This window comes from Diabrotica virgifera, chromosome 5 (genome assembly GCF_917563875.1).
Source record: "Diabrotica virgifera virgifera chromosome 5, PGI_DIABVI_V3a".
Lineage (NCBI taxonomy): Eukaryota > Metazoa > Arthropoda > Insecta > Coleoptera > Chrysomelidae > Diabrotica > Diabrotica virgifera.
This window is the reverse complement of record NC_065447.1, coordinates 121,510,573-121,532,893: the sequence shown is the minus strand read 5'-3', so window position 1 is coordinate 121,532,893 and position 22,321 is coordinate 121,510,573. Positions and strand designations below refer to the sequence as shown.

At 35.0% G+C, this 22,321-nt stretch overlaps 1 long non-coding RNA gene across 1 annotated transcript; it reads left to right on the top strand.

Moving 5' to 3' along the window:
- Positions 1 to 17,143: 17,143 nt before the first annotated feature.
- On the top strand, positions 17,144 to 21,735 carry LOC126884356 (uncharacterized). Its single transcript, XR_007697980.1, has 2 exons — positions 17,144 to 18,184; positions 21,418 to 21,735. It is a non-coding gene; the product is annotated as an uncharacterized LOC126884356 (long non-coding RNA).
- The last annotated feature ends 586 nt before the right edge of the window (positions 21,736 to 22,321 follow it).

Genomic DNA, 22,321 nt, shown 5'->3' with positions numbered 1-22,321 from the left:
ACCCCGGTCACAGAATAAATAACCATACAGAAGCGAAACTCCTGCCGAAAACGGTAGCATAATTTTCATGCTCATGTGTCAACGTAACTGGTGCAACCTCACTTTTGCGACTGACGTGACAGTTGTTTATAGTTAAATTTTATATTTATATATGTTTTAATTTAAATTTTATAGTTAAATTTTATATTTCATATTTAACTAATAACAACGTATCAAAAATATTACTTAATTTGGAATGGTCTATTCCTTAGAACATCAAGTTCTATTCTGTAACTGGTGCACAAGGTCCAATATTTCGGTCCCAACAAAATCAATGGAAACGACAGTCAGATTCGCTTCTGTGTGGTTATATATTCTGTGCCCCGGTTAGAGGAATTTTCCGCTGTAAAATTCCGCTAACCGGGGTGTAATAGAGACAGAAAGTACCGGCCGTGTGTATTAAACTTTTACTGCACAAGCAGATGTGGCTCCCAATTTTTTTTCATTTGTTGTAATGTTCATATTTGGCTCTTTGGCTAATAAGTTTGTCGACCACTGCACTAAGTCAACAAGAACTTTATAGCATGAAGAAAATCAAAACTAGCAGAATATCTACTGCAGTGTAAAACCTATAGTTTGTTTCTCTCCTGTAAAAAGCTTTGTCAAAAATTCGTTATCACTTTTGCCGTAATGTTTTACTTACAAAAATCTACAGGAATAGCTACTATACAGTAAGAACCACCTTACTAGACACACGGGCACAGTGAGCCAATACAATCCTGCACCCTTCACTTATTGTACGGTTTACTTTTATGCCAAAAAGTAAACAGATTGATCCCTACGTAGAAAAAGTCCCTTGACGTAAACGAAGAAATATTAAGTTGTAGGTTATTTCTAACGCCAGAAAATGTTTATAAACATACAGAGTGGGATTTTTTTCAAACCAGAAAAAACGTCACAGTTGACAGTTTTTAATTTTTGCTAAAAAAACCTCATCAAACCTAATTTAGTGTGAAAACAGTTGTTAATTCTTGTTAATTTTTTATTTATCGTTGATAAGAAGTCGAGGTCCGCTGGGATGAACAGCCTCGGCTTCTTTTCGCAGTGAATATCTGTTGTGAATTTTGTTGTGTTTGACATTTGATTTTTTGGAAGAAAACTTAAAATAGACAAATCTGTGATTATCGTTCGAGGTGAACGGACGACTCATCCAAAGGGTAAGGGCCAAAACTATCTATATTTCCCTGTTAATTTCTAATTTGCATCGACTGGCATAGATTTTAAATTCGTCAATCTGCCGCATAAGATGGAGGAAGAAGTTCCTCCCGATCCTCCTCCACCACCTGACCCTCCTAATAAAATCAACCAACATGAATGTCAATCTCAACCTCCAATTATTCAGAAAAGTCTTAAAGGAAAAAAACAAATACTATTTTCGGAGACCGACATAGGTCCTTATGAAGTATTTGTCCAGGGTCAGGATAAAAATATTGGAGATTACCACGTGTTAAGTATAGCTAAATCTATTTCTGTTTTAAAAATTAAAGACATCACGAAAATCAGTAGAAAATGTAAAAACAGGATAGGGGTATTATTTGCCACTAGAAAAGCAGCCAACGATTTCGTTGTGAGGAAAGATTGGGAAGCCCTAGGGTATGACGTGTTCATTCCATTTCATCAGATTTCTTGTAGGGGTATAGTAAGGGGAGTTAATAAAAGATTCACAGAGGAAGAAATAAAGGAGGCATCAGAAACCAACTTGGCTTTATGTAAGATATTAAGTGTAAAGCGAATGAACCGGAGAGTACAAGTGGATTCAAAGGTTGAATTTGTCTCCACGGGAACTATTAGCATAACTTTTTCAGGAAAAACTATTCCTAAAGAAATTTCCATATATCAACTACCAATGAGGGTCACACCATTCATCAGCCCTGTTCTTCAATGTGGAAATTGCTTACTTTATGGCCATTCTACGAACCAATGTAGAGGAAAAAAGAAATGTGCTAGATGCGGAACTTCTCATGAGGATTCTTCATCTAATACGTGTACAAAATATTGCATTTTCTGCAAATCTTCTGACCATGAATCAAATAGTCGTAATTGTAGAGAGAGAGTCAGACAAAAAGATATTAAGGATCTAATGTCCTTTTCTAATCTATCTTTCTATGAGGCAAGTCAGCAGGTTCCTAGGATCCATAATAATTCATCTTTAAACATAAACGATTTCCCCCCCTTACATAGCGATCAGAATAATTCTAATGGCATCTTACCACAGGAGAGGAGGTCTGCAGCCTCAGCTCAATATTCAAAACCTTTTAGTCAAGTCACTCAATCTCCACCAAAAAGAAGAAGACCTTCAATACAAGAAAATACAGGTTATGATAAAATCTCCCACCAAAGACTACTTATTAATCCATCAGGTAGAAGAATAAATGAGCCTTCGACTTCAAAATTCAATCCTGCTCACTCTGATTCTCGAATCACTAACTCACAATCTTTATCCCAACTTCATTTGGATTTCAATCAGGCCATGTCTATGCTGAACCAATCTCACAGGGAGCTCGTCATGACCTTCATTGGGGACTTAATAAACTCAAAATCATACTCCATTCCTTACAATATGGCAGATCTAAAGACTAGCATAAACAAAAGTGTATCACCTTTCAATACAAATGTAAACCAGGGTCGGAGGGGAATAGAGGATCTCGAGCCTGAGGATTCGAGATCTTTTGACTCCTTGGTCTAGCAAACATACTCTTTATAATGAATCCTAACACTCCGATAACTATTATTCAGTGGAATATACGTTCGTATAACACTAATTCTGACAATCTAAAAATCCTTATAAAAAACCTTAACCCAGATATAATCCTTATTAGCGAATATTGGCTCTCAAACCAACATGTTATAAGATGTAGAGGGTATCAAATAATCAGAAAAGATCGAGAGGATGGCTATGGCGGATTAATTACTCTTATCAAAAATAATATTGATTATAGGGAAATTCAAATTGCCAATCCAGGCTTCAATCATGATGTCCAATTCCAACTCACATTTCTCCCTAACTTTAATTTGAATATTCTTAATATATACTGTCCACAAGACAACTCTATCTCCAAATCCAACTGGTTTTCCCTTGTTAAATTACTTAATAAGCCATTTTTAATCATGGGTGATCTAAATTGTAATCATAAGGCATGGGGTAGTTCTAGAGACAGTCAAATGGTAGGATTATTTTTGATTCTTTGGAGGAACTTGAGCTAGTATTTCTCAATGATGGGTCCCCAACTAGACTGGTGGCCCCAGGAGGCAGTAAGTCGGTAGTAGATCTAACAATGGCATCAGTCGATGTGGCAGCCAGTGTGGGCAAGTGGTCCACTATTTCAGATACTGGAACTAGTGACCACTTCCCCATAATATGTCAGATAGGTGTATGTCCTCAATCTCCCCCGCATTCATGTAAAAGAAGAAATCTAAAGAAAGCTGATTGGTCTACTTATCATAACAATTTAAACAGCATTTTCTTAGCTTCTCCCAGGGAAGATTACGAATTTTTTACTAACTCCATATCATCGGTAGCTGATGAAACAATACCTTGGCTTCACCCTCCTAATAATTCCAAATACCACATTCCATGGTGGGATGACTCATGTGCTGAAGTCGTCTCTGCGAGAGTGTCTGCCTTAAAAAAAATTTAAAAATACCCCCTCAATGGAAAACTATATCGAGGCTAAAAAGAATATAGCCAAATCAAGAAAATTCCTAAAATCAAAACGTAAAAATAGTTTCAGACTATTTTGCAGTAAATTAAATAGAAACACTCCTCTAAAAGTTGTGTGGGAGAAAATTAATAAGGTATCGGCTTCGAAACCTTCAATATATACACAATTGCCCTCTACTCCTATATCCCACGAAATTCTATGTTGCTTAACCCCCCTTTCCGCTGTCAATAAAGTATTGGTTAGATCTCCTCAAGCCCTAGAACCGCCATTTGCTCTCGACGAGTATCAGAACTCCCTCTCAATTAAATCTGACTCGGCTCCTGGTTTGGATCAGATTTCCTACTCAATGTTAAAAAATCTTCCCGTTGTTGGATCTTTGTTATTAATTCAACTTTTCAATGAAAGTCTTAGAACGGGTATAGTTCCTGTTCAGTGGAAACAATCAGTAATTTTACCTATAATCAAAAAAGATAAAGATTGTAATAATCCGTTAAACTTTAGACCAATAGCTCTTTCTTCATGTGTAGGCAAAATGCTCGAAACTCTTATAAAGAATAGAATAGAGTGGATTGTGGAACATAATAAGATTTTTAATCCACTACAACTAGGATTTAGAAGGGGTAGAGGTTGTACGGAATGCCTTACATACCTCACCTCAACAATTCAAATAGGCTTCGCTCAAAATCAATACACTGTTGGCATATTTCTAGATATCTCTTCTGCTTATGATAATGTCAATATATCACTCTTGTATTCCAAATTATTAAAGTATAACATTCCAACCCAACTGGCTAATTTGATTTTCTGCCTTCTAAATGATAGAGAGCTATTTGTCAAAGACAAACTGGGACAAACCCATGGCCCAAGAAAATCAAGTCTGGGACTACCCCAAGGTTCCCCATTAAGCCCTATCCTCTTCAACCTATATTGTCTTTCCCTGTATAATTTAATCCCCTCTTCATGCAAACTAATTCAGTATGCAGACGATTTGGTTCTTCTGATTAGAGGGAGTGATATTAATGAATTGGTAATTAATGTAAATAAATTATTGATTCAGATGGAATCATGGTTGCTAGACCACAATTTAAATCTGTCTAAGAACAAATCTTCTGCAATATTGTTTACAAAAGGAAACACGAAAATCTCTCCCCTAACGTAATATTTTGTAACCAGAATATTGGTTGGGTGGATTCAGTCAAATACCTGGGGGTAAATATTAAAAAAAACTTAAAGTGGAATTCATATGTAAACTCAATAGAACTAAAAGTAAATCGTGGCCTGAATGTGATGAGAGCTCTTTGTGGGACTTATTGGGGAAGTGATCCAAAAACCTTACAAATTGTACACAATGGTCTGATTCAGAGCCATCTGGACTTTGGCTGCCAGGTAATTTTCGATTGTCCAACTTCCTTAATTAAAAGATTGGAGAAACTAAAATACAAAAGTATCCGAATTATAACTGGATGCATGAAATCTACCCCAATTCATGCTCTCTTAAGTGAAAGTGGTCAGATCTCGCTTAAATCTAGATGGGAATGGCTTAGCTCTAAATTTATATTAAAAAATTTAATGTTAATTGGCAACCCAATTATTTCCGCTCTCGACCTGTTAGACTTGGCAATTCAAAGGAACCAAAATCATTGGAAAAACAGAAGTGAATCTAGTGCTTTTAAAAAACAAATTTAAAAGTACTTATCCCAACTTATATTTAAGTGACTTATACCCATGCCATAACTTTGAACTAGACCATCAATTATCAACAATTCCAATCATAAATATCCAATCTAATCGTTCAGATGAACTTGTCTCAGTTCAACTCCAAAAAATAATTCTAAATAAACCTAGTCACACCAAATTGTTCACGGACGGCTCGGTTGATGATGAAGGATCAGCAGGCTTTGGTGTCTTTAGCCGAGAGATCAACTATTCTTATACCAGTAAACTACCTAAGTATACCCAAATATGTACGGCTGAGATTGTCGCAATTAATCATGCCCTCCAAATTATTTTGAAAAATGGGATTAAACAAGCAATCATCTGCTCGGACTCTAAAAGTGCCTTACAGAAAATAGGCAGATCAACCTATTCTATGGAAACAGAACATTCATCGTTCATGACCAAGAGAGGCATCATTGAAGCGAAAGAAAATAACGTTAATATTAGTCTGGCATGGATTCCAGGACACTCGAATATTAAAGGGAACATGGTGGCTGATAAACTAGCTAATATAGGTAGAACCTTAAATGTAGCTGCTGGTATCAGTCTTCACTATTCCAACTTTCTACCAGACATCAAGCATTCCATCTGGAATCGGTGGAAGCAAGAATGGCAGGGGAAAAATCGAAATAATTTATTTTACTCTAAAATTGTAGGTCAGATAGATAAACTCCCCTGGTACCACAATTTTGCATACCAAGACAGAAGACATATAACCACCATTATTAGAATGAGGACAGGTCATTGTGCTACTCCAGTTCACCTATTCAGGATAGGAGTAAAAGATGACCCATATTGTGACTGTGGCCGAGTTGGGTCCTTAAATCATCTGATTTTTGAGTGCCCTATAAATATGTCACCCAATTTTGACCTATATAAAGAATTAGCCAAGACAAATATCCCTACTCCCATTGAAATTTACCTACTTATGTCCAACCTTAATCCACGTAGGATTAACCTGATCCTTAAATTCCTTAACTTAGCCAAACTTAATTTATAAATTAATCAATTCCCAAATTTGAATTAAAAAAATTAAGAAGATAAAGATATAAAAAGATATTGGACCTCCAAATGATAAAAGCCTTAACCCTTATGGTATAATATTGCCTTTCCTGTAGGGACTGTCTGGCCCTATACGAAGATGTTCCTGCTAATATATATTTAAAAAAAATTGAGGCTTTAACATATATATTTGGAAATATTCGACTGCCCAGAGCAAGACAAGAGTATTTCCCTGGTGTAAGCTGGGCGAATTATCCCGAGGGATATAACCCAATAAAGGAAGAAGAAGAAGAACATACAGAGTGGCCAATTTATAGAACAGTTGTATTATTTGACGTTTATAGTTGTCATTGTGTTAAAGTTGTAAATTGTTGATGTTTGAATAAAGCATTTTAAAGCAGAATAACAATATTATTGTCACTTCGCAAAGGGCGTCAATTATATTATTAATGATACTTCAAAAGTTTGTATTTTAAAATATGTGTATGTAGGTACTTTACAGGCCCGGCCCCAGGGGTGGGCGAACTGGGCGGCTGCCCAGAGCGGCAAATTTAGGGGCGGCAAATTTTAATTAGTAATTTCGTAAAGCTTGTTGACCTCTTTGGAAAAGTTAATTATGTTTTACAAGAGTACATTAGGAGAACAACGAATGGAGTAACAAGAAGCATCATTACTTGGGAAAACGTATTCGAAACGAAATGATTCAGCTCCTCCATGGCCAAATCAAAAATAAAATTTTAACCTTTTTGAAATCAGCAAAGTATTATTGGATAATTTTAGATTGTACACCTGATCTTTCTGGGGTGGAACAGATGACTATTGTTGCACGTTTTGTCGATTTAGGTTCCTGTTCACAAAGAGCTGAAATTGCACAATATTTTCTTGGATTTATACCTGTACTGGAATCCACTGGCTTGAGACTTACAGAAGTTATTGTGCAAAAACTGAATGAACTGGGAATACCTTTGGAAGATATGAGAGGACAAGGGTATGATAATAGGGCAAAGGTGAAAGAGAAGAACTGGAGAGTTCCAAACAGAATTTTAAAAATGAATCCTAGAGCATTTTTGTCTATAGCCATTCACTCAACTTAGTCGTGGACGATGATACTAAAGCCTCGTAATTTGCAGTTTATTTCTTTTCCTTAGTGACAAAAATTTACAACTTTTTCTCAGCATCTATTGATATTTCTAGCCTAGCACTAAAATCTTTGTTCGAAACTAGATTGGAAAGTAGAATTGATGCAATTACTCCCATTGAAGAAATCTACGATGCCCTGGTAGAAATCACTCTCAATAAAAACAATGATAAAATGGTTGTTCATGAGGCAAGATGTTTGGCAAATCAAATCCGTGATTTTATTTTTTTTTGCTCTGTGGTAATATGGCATGACATTTTCACATCAAATCACTTCACATCAAAGTTAGAAATTGAGAACCCTAAAATCAGAGGCACAGTAATAGCAAGAAAGAAAAAAGTGAAAAGACAATTTGGCTATGAGGCTGAAGATGAAAGTATGGACCTATTTCCAGAGACACGATAATAATATAAAGTTGGCTTCTATTTAAAAATTATAGACACAACCGTTAATGCATTAAGTGATAGATTTCAGCAAATTAAGAGCCATAGTGAAATTTTTGAGTTTTTGGGCCAACTAAGGAGGGAGGAGCGGGGCGGCGGTCGCCGATCTTGCCCAGGGCGGCAAAATCCCTAGGACCGGGCCTGGTACTTTATAATATTTTAATAGACAAAACATATTTTCGAGTTATATTAGTTTATAGTACATTACCATATAAGTAATAATTAATCAAAAGAATATGAAAATAAGCTTTCTGATGTGTTTATTTTTTGAAACAAAAACAACGACATTCTTTCAAACAAGCAATATAATTCTAGAAATATAAAACATTAAATAAATATAAATACATAATACAAAAAATTATTTACAAAAGATGCTCAAAAAGTCCTCCCTCCTGAGCAAGACAGTAATCCATCCGGTTATAAAAACTTGAACGTACATTGGAAAGCATGTTAATTAGGGCTAATATTTTGGAACGCCCGTTCAATTTTTAATTTGAGTTCTTCCAAATTATTAGCTCTGTCATGACCATAAATATATGATTTGATGTATCCCCACAAGAAAAAATCATTGGGCGACAGATCCGGTGATCTCGCTGGCCACAAGATAGTCACTGTCTTCCGCGTATTATACGATTTGGGAACATCATATCTAAATATTGTCGCACTCCAGCAGTGTTGTGTGCAGGGCACCCATCTTGCTGGAACCACATGTGATCAAATCTGTCGCCGGCGATTCTACGGATTTCCGGAACAATTTGCTGCTGTAGTAGCTCCAAATATTTTGCTCCAGTTAGGTTTCCGTCTATGAAAAATGGTCCAATCATATTACCTCCCAAAATTCCACCCCATACATTTAACTTTCGGGGATACTGTGTACGGACTTGGAAAAGGCGATGAAGATTTTCCCGAGACCAATAACGTACGAGGGATGAATTATGACGATGTAGTAATGGAAATGTTGACTCATCCGTAAAGACAATATTGTTGAGAAAATTGTTGTCATGGTTAGCCTTTTCCATAACCGCTTCACAAAATTCCATGCGTCGAATATTGTCCTCGGGAAATACTTCATGACTTTGTTTGATTTTGTATGCACGATAACCATTTTTCTTCAAAACCCTTCTAACTGTAGTCACACTTGAGCCTACTACCTCAGCTACTTCGTTGCAGGACATTGTAGGATTTTGATTGACAGACGCACAAATCATCACTTCTTTCTGTTCCCGATTTTCATCAAAAACAGGAGCACGCTTGTGTCTGCGAGGGTTGAGGCATCCATGCCTTTGAATATTATTTATCACACGCGATACGGTTTTTAATGCAGGAGTTGGACTGCCTTCAAATTCAACGGGAAATAATTCTCGAATTCGTCGAAGTGTATTTATTACCTTCGTAATACCATTTGACCATTTGAAATTTTCCCGCAACTGAATACACCATAATTAAAAATATATTTTTTTATGGAAAAACAATTACAATATTTTGAATAGTTTATTGGCAGTAACATGACATGACAGACATGAAAGTCACTGTGACAGTCGCTGAGAATCTGAGAATGGGCCGGATTAGCCCATGACTATACGCTCTGAGCTTCGCTGGTGGCGCTCCTAGCGGATTACTGGAATTATCTTTCACCGGTAATTTTTAAATTTATTATTTAATTGTTATCGCTTAAAATTTACAACGCAAAAATTAATTAAATTGTAATAGATTTTTTTAAAATTTTGCTAATCATTTTGACGTTCTATTGATAAAATATGAATTTCTTACTTCGGATACTTTCACAATTATCGTGTAGATGGCGCTAAGATTTTTAGATTAAATTATAATTACATATTACGGAACATTAAAAAAACTTAAATTCAGTATTTAAAATGTAAGTATATTTAAGGTAAAAATATATACCACAGCTTTGACCAACTAATATTTTTTATAATTAATGTTTTTAATTTTAATTTTACATTAATCACTTTGACATTTATGTCAAATTTCCGGTAAACGTTTACAGACTTGCCACTACTGGCGCTCGAGAATAGGGCTTTTCATTCACAGTCATTTGTTTCGAGCTCCTGTCAAATGTCGTATAATCCGTGTATATTAAAATTATACACAGATTATACAAAATATGACAGAAGCTCGAAACAAATGAAAATCGATGAAAAGCCCTATTTGTAAATATCCCCTCTACGTACGAGCTCACAGCGGATAGCAATTATGTACATACCCATGTGTCTAGTACGGTGGTTCTTACTGTATAAATTCAATGGCAATAGGGCTTTTCATCGATTGTCATTTGTTTCGAGCTTCTGTCATAAGTTGTATAATCTGTGTATGATATTAATATACAAGGATTATACGACATGTGAGAGAAGCTCGAAACAAATGACTGTGAATGAAAAGCCCTATTGAAAGATCACGTGATTTATTTTATTGAATTTATTATGTAATAAATAATAAAAATATCTCTACACTTTTTCGATGTTTGTATAATATGACCATAGAATTACCTAGTCATAGATATACATAGTTTTATGATATTATCATAAAACTATAAGAGAGTGTAATAATTGATAGACAGGTATGTGACGAAACCTAAATGTCAGAAAATCAGTTTGGGTTTATGAGAGACAGATCAACGGAATAAAATAAATATATGAAATAAAATAAATCACATTAAAAAAATTTGCTGGTAAGTGATACCTATAAGCATCTTTCTTCTTTTATTTGTTGAATCCTGGAAGAGTATAAATAGTGAAATCGTGTATCGATCTCTCGGATCGTAGTTCTCTTTTGCCTTTTCTTTCTTCTGGCTAGTATAAAAGTATATTCTCCTAGTAGAATACAAAAAATATTTAAATTTATACCCCTACTTAATATTTATGCACCCGACCTTTCTACAGTAGGTATTCTACCCGTTTGTGTTTGGTTTGTAAAGACCTGGTTTGTCTGACCTGACCAGATCGGCCCGAAATATTTCGTTGATGTAGCACGAAAAAGATCGCTCTATCTCAGTGAATTATTCCGTTCAGAAGTTCCGTCTGTTTGTGGTTTGTATACATGCAGTCATTTCGTTGCTATATAAGTTTCAGTGTCAATTTTATGTATTTAAAAGAAACTCATCCTAAAAAATAATGTATGCAGATAAGACTTTGTTTATTGCTATGGTCTTAGAAGAAGAACAGGATGACGACAATGCGTCTGCGTTATTAGAAATATGTAGACAATGAAAATAGTAAGTTTGAAAGTGTTTGAGAATAAATCCAAAGAAGGTTTTTACGAAGCGTTGGTAGTAAATCATCTTGTGGACAGCGATACCAAGTTCAAAGAATTTTTTCGCTTAATTACGCAACTGTTTCATACTGTACCTACTGAATTATATGTAGGAGTAATCTTTAACTTTTTCTATTAGCATTTCATACTCTAATGCAAAGAACTCTAATTTATCATATTTCTTACCGATGATCATCTTTAATCGCCGAAATATTTCGGACCGATCTGGTCAGACAAACCAGGCCTTAACTTAATGCTGGTTTATTTCGTTAGCGCGCTAGTTTGATAAAAACACTGGTGTGAAAAATATGAATTTAGTGAACTAAACAGGATAGCTACATGAAAATATGAAGGTATAAGGCTAATTATTTTACATCAATAGTCATGGGAAAGTATTATTTGTAAAGGATAGGACTGAAATCTGTATCGAAAATAAATGTTAAAATTATCCGTACAAGTATCAAATTTGATGTAAAATAATCAGGGAAGCAGGAATTCAACAGTTTAGAATTTCCCATTGAGTTTCCTATGGTTCTTTTGACGATTCACCCCTCGGTATATTATAATATAGTAGAACCCCAATTAAGGCCGGGACACACATATCCGCACCACGTCCGCACCGCGCCCTCACCGAGCATAGACAACAAGGCCAGCCTTGTTGTCACTGCTCGGTGCGGACGCGGTGCTGACTCGGTGCGGATATGTGTGTCCCGGCCTTTATCTGTGCTCGACGGGAACGGACGTAGTACGGATAATTCAAAAGCACGGATAATTTAAACATACTTATATTATTTCTTATATGATACATATACAGTATGGTGCAAATGAAAGGAATAAATTCGTTATTTTTTAAACCGGCGACATTGAAGAAAAATCCCGAAACAGGTCGATTTTTATTTTTAAATTATGATATTTTGGCATATATCTCATACTAGTGACGTCATCCATCTGGGCGCGATGACGTAATCGATGATTTTTTTAAATGTAAATAGAGGTCATTATTGGTCTGATGGCTGTTTTGTAAATTCTGCCTTTCACTTCTTTTCCGATGTTTTTATTTCTCTATATTGTTTCATTCAGGCAACCTGCGACTCTGTTTGCTTTATTCACCTTATCTTCCACTTCTGTTTCGAGCTTTCCGTAGCTGCATAGTGTTATGCCTAGATATTTAAACTCCATGACTTGTTCTATTATTTGACCCTCCAGCTCTAATTTACACCTTATTAGATCTGCTGTTATAACCATGCATTTAGTCTTTTTTGGGGAAATTAACATGTTAAATTTTCTAGCGGTTATATTAAATTCGTGCAGCATACGTTGTAAATCATCTTCACTTTGAGAGATTAGTATTGCGTCGTCTGCATAGCAGATTATTTTAAGTTGTTTTTCTCCCATTTGGTATCCTTTTTTTGTTCTTACTTTGTCCAATATCAAACATTCATTATTCATATCCGATATTGAACAGTATATTTTTATCACCCCGTATATGACATGAGCCAATTTGTTATGGTATAATACATGTACGGGTTTTTAATTTAGTTCACGAATTGTAAATTGTAAACAATAATTCGGGCAATTGCATTATTTAATTTGATGATCAAATATATTTCTTTGTTCTCAATATTTGTAAACTTGCTCAGCGCGTGGCTTGACACCAATACTAAATGCCACCGCTGAGAAAGAATACACATTTAGAATCATTCTCAAGAATCAACTCCTGCAGTCAAGATGTAACTTTAAATTCGGTAGTCATCAGTCCTCAACTAAACGCGTACCAGTCAGTATTCAAAGTTCTCCCGGGGTAAAAATTTATCCTAGTGTCGGTTCCATCAATAAATTACCTTTATCGCTATTTGGTGTTTCCCTTATTTTATACATGGTCCTTATCGAGAAAAAAAGGAGACCTACAACTACAGTCCACACCAAACGAACCCAGTAGCAGATAGACGACGCTAGGCCCGGGAGAACAGAAGCAGAAACAGGAGAGCCGGACAGTTTCGAGAACAGAAGCAGAAACAGGAGAGCCGGACAGTTTCCAGAGCAGAATACAGAAACAGGAGAGCCGGACAGTTTCGAGAACAGAAGCAGAAACAGGAGAGCCGGACAGTTTCCAGAGCAGAATACAGAAGCAGGAGAGCCGGACAGTTTCGAGAACAGAAGCAGAAACAGGAGAGCCGGACAGTTTCGAGAACAGAAGCAGAAACAGGAGAGCCGGACAGTTTCCAGAGCAGAATACAGAAGCAGGAGAGCCGGACAGTTTCCAGAGCAGAATCCAGAAGCGGGAGAGCCGGACAGCTTCCACATCAGAAAACAGAAGCAGGAGAGCCGGACAGCATCCAGACCGAGCCACAGGGCCAACCAGACAAGAGAGCGACTCAACGCGCAGAAACGAGAAAGAAAAAAACGTAAGTTTTTGAACGAATTACATTTTTCCAACATTGCACGTATCGTATACCGAATAAATCAAAATATAGTCTATACAATATTCAATCGTCCAGTCTATACAATATTCTTCATTTATATCTAAATTATCTTACGTTTACATAAACTATTGAACAATTATTAATAAAAGGTATTCCTCTCTAAAAAAGAGATAACGCATTCAACAAAACATAGACAATTATTAATTAACCTTGACTTAAAATCATTATATCTTGTTCAGCAAAATACGATACGCATAGTTCAAAACATAAATAGACACTTGAATTAAAATCAAATACGTAAATTTTAATATTTTTATAATTCTACAAAGCAATCTTATATACAGGGCCCCCCGCTACCATAAGTGCAAAGTGTGTAATGCACACGGGCGCCATCCTTTAGGGGCGCAAAAATTAAGGATCAAAAATTGCAAAATATTTACAAAAAAAATCAAAAAGCAAAAATTAATTTTAAAATAAAAGTTGAGAAATTAAATAGATCAGTTTTACTTTGTTTGGATGACATTATATTAGTCTTTCTATAGATATAAAATAAAAAATCCTGCTATAAAAATAACAAACACCAATTCCGTAGACAAAACTGTAGATAAGAAATACCTAACTAAGCCCTGATTTCGTGGAAAAATTCTAAACATGTAAGTAGTAGTGTGTGGGCGGTAATTCTATCTCATCTATAACCCAACGATTGTGTGACACTCAAATGATGAATCGACAATATTTGATAACCGCGTACCCATCAAATAACTAATTAGACCGGCATGTATCCTCGTCCCCGTTAGCGAAATTATTTCGATTCGATTTTTTTGCAAATTACTCAAAATGAGGTCTTTATAACAAATCCAGAGAACCAGGCGGTGCCTTGGTCGAAAAATTATTAAAACAAATTCACAAAAATAATTTTTTTCATTCGAACCAATTTTTTTAGATCGCTTGGGTCATTCTGAGTAAAAAATGCCTCTTGTCATTTTTCACTAAAATTGATTGTTGTCGAGTTATACGCGATTTAAACTTTAAAAATGCGAAAATGGCCATTTTTAAGGCTTAATAACTCGATTAAAAATTATTAATATGAGAGTCAAAAAGTGACGAAGTCAAAGTTTAAAACCCCTCCTTCAAGATCCTGAATAAATTTTTGTCATTATTTTACTACAAAGCTGTTGTTTTTAATTATTAACAATTAGCGCTATAGCCCAAGCTGTATCGTTGCCCCCGTTAGCGAAATTATTTCGATGGTTTTTTTTGCAAAAGCTTACTCAAAAAGAGGTCTTTATAACAGATCCACAGGGTTCCAGGCGGTACCTTGGTCGAAAAATTGTTTAAACAACTTTTTTAAACAAATTCACAAAAATAATTTTTTCACTTCGAACAATTTTTTTTTAGATAATTTGGTTTAATTCTGAGCAAAAAAGTTCTCTAGTGATTTTTCTCTAAAATTGATTGTTGTCGAGTTAGGTATATGGCCATTTTTTCGCATTTTTCAAATCTTAAATCGCGTATAACTCGACAACAATCAACCTTAGAGAAAAATGACAAGGAACCATTTTTTACTCAGAATGACCATAGTTATCTAAAAAAATTTGTTCAAAATGAAAAATTTTCTTTTGTGAATTTGTTTAAAAAAAATTGTTTAAACAATTTTTCGACCACGGCACCGCCTGGTACCCTGTGGATTTGTTATAAGTATTATGGTAAGTCCCGTCTAAACGTACGTTTTTACTGGCGCGGCTCGCTCTTTTAATCGCTGAAAGATCGTCGCTGAACAGGGTTGCCAGATTGGGGTATTTTCCCACAATTTTTTGGTAATTTGAAACCGTCTAGGGGAAATAAATTTGCGGAATGTACATAGAACTGTATATTATACCCTCATATAATCGAAGACGATAGGACCTATGAATTATTGACAGGGCCTCTGTTAATAAGTAGTATAATTTTGGTTTACTCTTCTTTACATATGACTACTACTTCATTAAAATGTGCCAAAAATTTAAATTTGGGAGATTTGAGCTTCAATTTGAGGGAATTTCAGTTTCTAAGTGGGAGATTTATAAAATCACATCTGGCAACTCTGTAGCTGAACAGTGAATGCGGTGTATCTGATTGTGCGTGTGGTTGTGTGGATTGTAGGAGCCGTTTTGACTGAAGCGTCTATAACCTTTGTATGGGCGAGTCGAATAATATATTGCTTATATTATTCCGACGACTTTAAAACAGTACTCCCAGTCGCCTTTCTAAAACCGGAAGTCCTAGGTTAAGTTTCTCACCTTTAGTACCATCCTTGAATCATAAGCTTTCGTTCGACATCTCATCTGTCATTCTACCTAGTGGAATGACGGAGGAGTTATTTTCACGGACGACGAACAGACGGGCAGACAGTCATGAAACCAGAAGTACGTATATATTTGTTCTCATCTTGCTATAGCGCGTCGAATATTACATCGCTTGTACTATTGACTTTAAAATAGTACTTGCGGTTGCATTTCTAAAAGCGGAAGTCTTAGGTCAAATTTTCTCACCTGCAGTAGTATCCTGGATCATACGCTTTCACTGGACACCTAATTTTCATTCTACCTGGTATAATGAGGAGTTATGTTTACGGACGGACGGACAGACGACAGACGGACAATATTAATATTATTATTCAAAGAAAACAATTATTGTTAAAATACATGCGAGCAGAGGAAATAGAGGATGAAGAAAGAATTGTCCAATGCTACAAGATTAGAAAAACATGCAATATTTAAAAGAAGACATGAAGAAGGATACTTCAAAATTGTGATAAAATACAATTAGGAAATTATGAAATGATACATACTTATAAAAACAAGCTTCACTTCACAAAAATTTCTCAAATACAAAACTCCGAAACACGCACCGCCAACAAATCACACAAACAGTATACCGCAATCAATGCTCAGATTCAGCGACAATCTTTCAGCGATTAACGAGCCAGCCGCTGCAGTAAAAACGTACCTTAATGGACAAAATTTGAAAATCGCGTTACTCTGGGTTCGCCATCCACAAAAAGGTGGGATGTTGTGAGGTGAGCAAAAATGTTCTCGGGTTAAGTCTAAACCCTCTATGTGTGAGAAGATGGTCCAGCAGAATTGATTCAATAAAGCCCCTTAAACTTTATTTAATTAAGATTTGCTATGGTGTTACTTGTTCCTATTTTGCTTTATTTGCACCTACCTACCTACCTACCTACCTTCAAAAAAAAATAAAAAATTATCAAAATGCCTTAAGGGGCGCCAAAATGATTTTTTGCACACAGGCGCCAGTAGTTCTTACGGCGGCCCTGCTTATATATTATATATTTATATTTAACGTAGCTATATACATTTACCAAACATTTTAAATAATTAGACTAAAGTCGATTTAAATAGCTGCTTGAATTAAAAGAAACAGTATACAAAAGTATTTCAATACAGGGAAAAAAATAATTTCTGTTGCAATATTATTTACGTGTCCTACCACAACATTACACATACTTAAGTCAATGTCACAAAACATAACACGTTAGCAGGAGTTGCAAATTACATAACAGCAGACAAGATTACAATTATTAGGTCAGTGTCATAGGTTGTAAATAGAAAAATTGCAGATTCCATATCGTCGACAGTTTGTTCAATTACATAAGAAAATAATAAAAATAATTAGAAATGTGCGAAATGGAACAAATTTATAAATAGGAAGCAGGATAAGAGAAACAGGCGTTAGTACTACATGAGCACTACCAAAAAATACAGTTACATATACGAGGAGGGTATCGACCGAGGAAGTAACGGCCTACCCACTCAAAACACGAACCGAGGATGGATAGTGTCAGGAGCGACACAAAGAAAGGAATCCAATCCTCAAAAAACAGGACATAATACGATAACTATCGTACAATACAGTACAAATAAGGTCTGTTCCTTTGTTTTTTAGTGTTACACTTTTGAGTGTAAGTGTACGAAATTCTATGGACATTTGAGTGTAAAATGACAGCGGATGTGACAGCGGCTCATGATGACAGCGGACAGTATTAAACGAAAATTATCGGTGTGCCAATCAAGCAAAGGGACAAGGAACTTCCGAATATGGCCTAACTGGGGGCACATAACATAACATAACCTAATCCTAATATTTACATTTGTAAAGAATATCCTGTTTGTTTTTATTGTCGATTGTGCAGCGAAATTGTGTGCAGCAAATCAAATATAAAGTAGTTTATCGCCTACAGAACTGAATTAGTCCATAGCAGTTATCAGTTTTTCTTTCTTGGGAAGCTTATACATGTAACTTGTATTGTTGTAAATTGTGGGAGTAGGGCAGACAGGGAAAAGTCTTATTTTGTACTGTTCCCAAGGCTCCCCATGCAATACATTTAAATGAATTATCCAAACAAAGCCGGGGACAATGGATAAAAGCCACAATAAGAACAGATATAAGGGAACTAAAATTAAAATATGAAAAGTAAACATTTTATAAGTGGTAAGTTTAATGTAATTCAATTAATAAGGATTTTAAATGTCTACAATAATAATAAAGATGTGATAATTCAAGCTTAATTATTAGGAAAGCCAGCCATGTTTCACTTCCATGAAGCAGAGAAGGGAGGTATATAATATACTGTCCCTTTTGTCTTCTCACTAATTTCTCTTTTGCTGATGAAACCTGTAGTGAGGGAGTGATATAATCGTGATGTTTTAGCAATTGTGTTGTTCATTTTTTTTGCATTTTTTGTCTATTATAGTTTATAAATATTCAAAATCATTCATATGTTCTACTAAATTTCCGTCTAGGTTTATATGGATTTCTCTCAGTGTCTTGGAAATAAGTAAAGTTTTAGTCTTTGCTAATTTTATTTTCATTCCTTTGTCTGCAAGTTCTCTCGTCTATAAATTTAGGTTGCTTTGTAAAGATTTCTCTGAACTTGGTATCAATGCAATGTCATCTGCAGATACACATTTACTCAGAGTTATACTTTTTAATCAATGGTAACCTAAATCTAATTTTCGGGACTCTACTGCATTTTTTTTATTGGTTCATTCATATATATAATATAATGAATAGCAGTGAGCTTAAAACTCCACCTTGCCTTACTCCTTGTGTATTAGCAAATTTGTTTGATTCACAGTTTAATGCTCGCACAATGTTCCAGTACATAAATTTTACTTGCATCAATTAGTTCTCCTCCAACATCGAACAGTTCAAGCCCTTTCCAAATGTGATGTCCGGGTACCTTGTCAAAGGCTTTTTCCATTGTCTTATAGTAAAGATATGATCTTGGACACTGTGCCCGGTCAGAAACCTTTTTGTGCATCGTCTAGTTGATGTTCCACTTTCTTTCTCAGTCTCATCTCCAGTGTTCATTCATAAATCTTAGCCAGTACACTTAGCATGAAAATACCTCGATAATTTGAACATTACTTTTTTACCTCCCTTCTTTACCAGAAGAGCCATTACTGCTGTTGCCCAATCTTCTGGGATGCGTTTCTGTTTCCAAATTGTTATCAGTAATTTGTGTAAGTAGTGTAATGCAGATTCCCCCATATATTTCAACAATCGTGTTTTGATATTATCTATTCCTGCCACTACCATTTTTCATTTTTGCAATGGCTTCCGTTAATTCTTCCATTGTTATTTCATTACTCAACTCTTTGGAATATTTACTCCATCTATTAACTATATCTTGTGGTTGGGTAAGTGTTTCTCCATTTTATTTTTTTTTATTTGCACGACAGTACTACCTGATTTACCTCTCATTTTTTCAGACCTTAATAGAACAATTTTTGGTTTGTCCTACTACTGTCTTGCTCCATCTTTTCTCCAAATCTCTCCCACTGTTCCAATTTAGCTTTTTTAACTTTTTCTTTCACAAGCTTCCTTGCTTATTAACTGTTATTTTCTAGATAAGCTCTCCATGGTACTTTCTTTTCTTTCACAGCTATTTTTATCTCTTCGCTCCACCAACTAGTCCTTTTTTTTTTGACTACTTTTATTCAATAAAAATATTAAAATACTCTTGTGATAGTGAAGAGACAGTTTATGTTTCCTTTCGATCCAGAGGCGATACACAATCTCCAGACAGTTGTTTCTGCCTTACGGCGTCCCCAGTGGAGCTGCCTGCACACCTCTGAATCAAAACGAAATCAAATTGTCTATTTAAGTGGAATTTCAAAAATAGTTATCTACTACAGTGGAACCCCGATAAGTCGACCCCCGATAACCCGGAACTCCGGCTAACCCGGACCGATTTTTATCAGACAAAGATTTCAACAATAAAAATGTATTGCTGTTACAAAATCTCGTGAACCTAATTCATTCATTTGGTGACGTCAATATACGAACGAAACGATTGATGAATCTGACATTCCTGAAAATATCAGGGTGCAGATGGGACCCTGTCGCGCAATTCGCAGCAAATAAAATAGTCGTATGTTTTTGGCTTCATTTTATTTCGGTTATACATACGCATTTTCAAGGTTCACGAGGTTTTGTACCAACTCTATGTAATATAATATTTGAGAGATAATGGAACCGGATTGAACTACATATAGCATAGTAAAAATGACTCATGGTACACCACATTCATTGTCGAAAACAACAGGAACCTGTGTTATCCTTTATTTTTTTGAAACTGTCTGTGTTAGCATTGTTTAGAAAAGACTATTAAAATTCTTTTTTTAACAATGGTCTTAGTCATCACTGGTATTAAATAACATAACATCAGAGACGGTATTGTGTGTAGTAAAGTCGTATTATTGTTCGCTTCCGTTTTGTAATCGTTCGTAAATTTATTCAGATTTTGTGTTTGCGTGTCTTTTGTCTATAAGGGCAACTAAACGTAAAAATGTTGTAGTGACAATGGAAAAGAAACTAGAAGCATTAAGTAGAATTGATAAAGGTGAATCTTGCAGCATTATATTATGGTGTCGGTACATCTACAGTATCGGATTGGAAGAAAAATAGAACTAAAATCGAAGAATTTTTTTTTCAAAATGATAACAAAAGACAGTTTAATCGGTGCAAAGCAAATAAAGCTAAGAATGAGACTTTTGACGACGCTTTGTATGTGTGGTTTTGTGTGGAATGCGAACGTGGTTTACCAGTGTCTGTGTGACAATTATAACGGAGTTTATCTGTAAGCATATCATGTTTTATTAATTTTTACCATTTTCTCCGGCTAACCCGGATTTTCGATAACCCGGATCGGCCGCGGTCCCAATTAATCCGAGTTAACGGGGTTCCACTGTATTAGGATGCTTCAGCGATATCTCTTAAAGAAAAGAGAAAAGTCCCAGATACAAAATTCACTATTAAAATAGTAAATAATTATTTAAATCTGAAACTTTTCTTTTTGGAACCCCTTTCTGGTACATCCTTAATCTCTTTTTGACTTTTACAATTTCGGACTTTGAATTATCTTTCTGATCTTTTTTCTAGATTAATGAAAGCAGAATGTAACTGTATACTGCAGAGTCCTTTTCCCTTTCTTTATTCATCATCTCTTGTCTTATAAATTGTAAAAGTCAGAGATTAAGGATGTTACCAGAAAGAAGTTCCAATAAGAAAAGTGTCAGATATAAATAATTATTTACTATTTTTATTTTAATAGTGAATTTTATATCTGGGACTTTTCTTTATTCTTGTGATACTTTCCACATTTTTATGATTTTTTTATGGTACACAATGTAGAATTTTTATTTATGTCTTTGTTTTAGGAACAACCACCAGATATTTAAAAGGTATAAAAAGAAGAAACTGCTGGAATTTCAAAACAAATGTGTTTGACTAGTAAAGATTTGGATAAATAACAGGAGTTACTTTGGGCTATAGCTACGTGCAGATTTATTTCCTTGTGGCTTCCTATGTTAATTCTTATTAATTATACACTTAAATATGTTTTTAGTCTCAGGAAGATTTTATATTTGATTATTTTTGAATAAACATTATTATTATTATTACCTTAATTTCCATTAAATAAATTAACTGTAATCAATAAAGTAATCGTTTAATTGTTAATAAATTATCAAGTATGATTCCCAAATATTTTATTTGTTTGACACCTTCTATGGGCTGATTGTGAGATTATAGTTAAGGTACCAAGGGTATTATAAGGATAATAACACTTGAGGTCAATGGTGTATATACCGAGGGCCTTTGGCCTGAGGGATATAAGTTGACTGAAAGCGATATTATCGTTAATACCCGTGGTGCCTTCAACATTTAATGTCCGACTAAATTATTTTTTATAGGCAAAAAATTGAAGGAATTTTGAATTAATTAGTTTTCAAATAAGTACATTTACCAGCAATAGTCGTAACGTAATTGTGGTAACCATAGTTTTACTTGGGTTGTTATTTGTCAACTTGACAGTATTTAACTAGTTATTTAAATTTAATACCCTAGGGCGTAATTTTTCAAAATAATGCCCTAGAGCCTAGGGCATTATATCATACTTAACTGACTTCGAAATCATGTCATTATTTATCAAACTGACTTCAAAATCATGTCATTATTTGTCAAATAATATACGAGTCGGACATTCATATTATTACAGTAGAACCTCGATTATCTGTCAGGGCACTGGACCAAGGGTATGACGGATAATCGAAAAGACGGTTA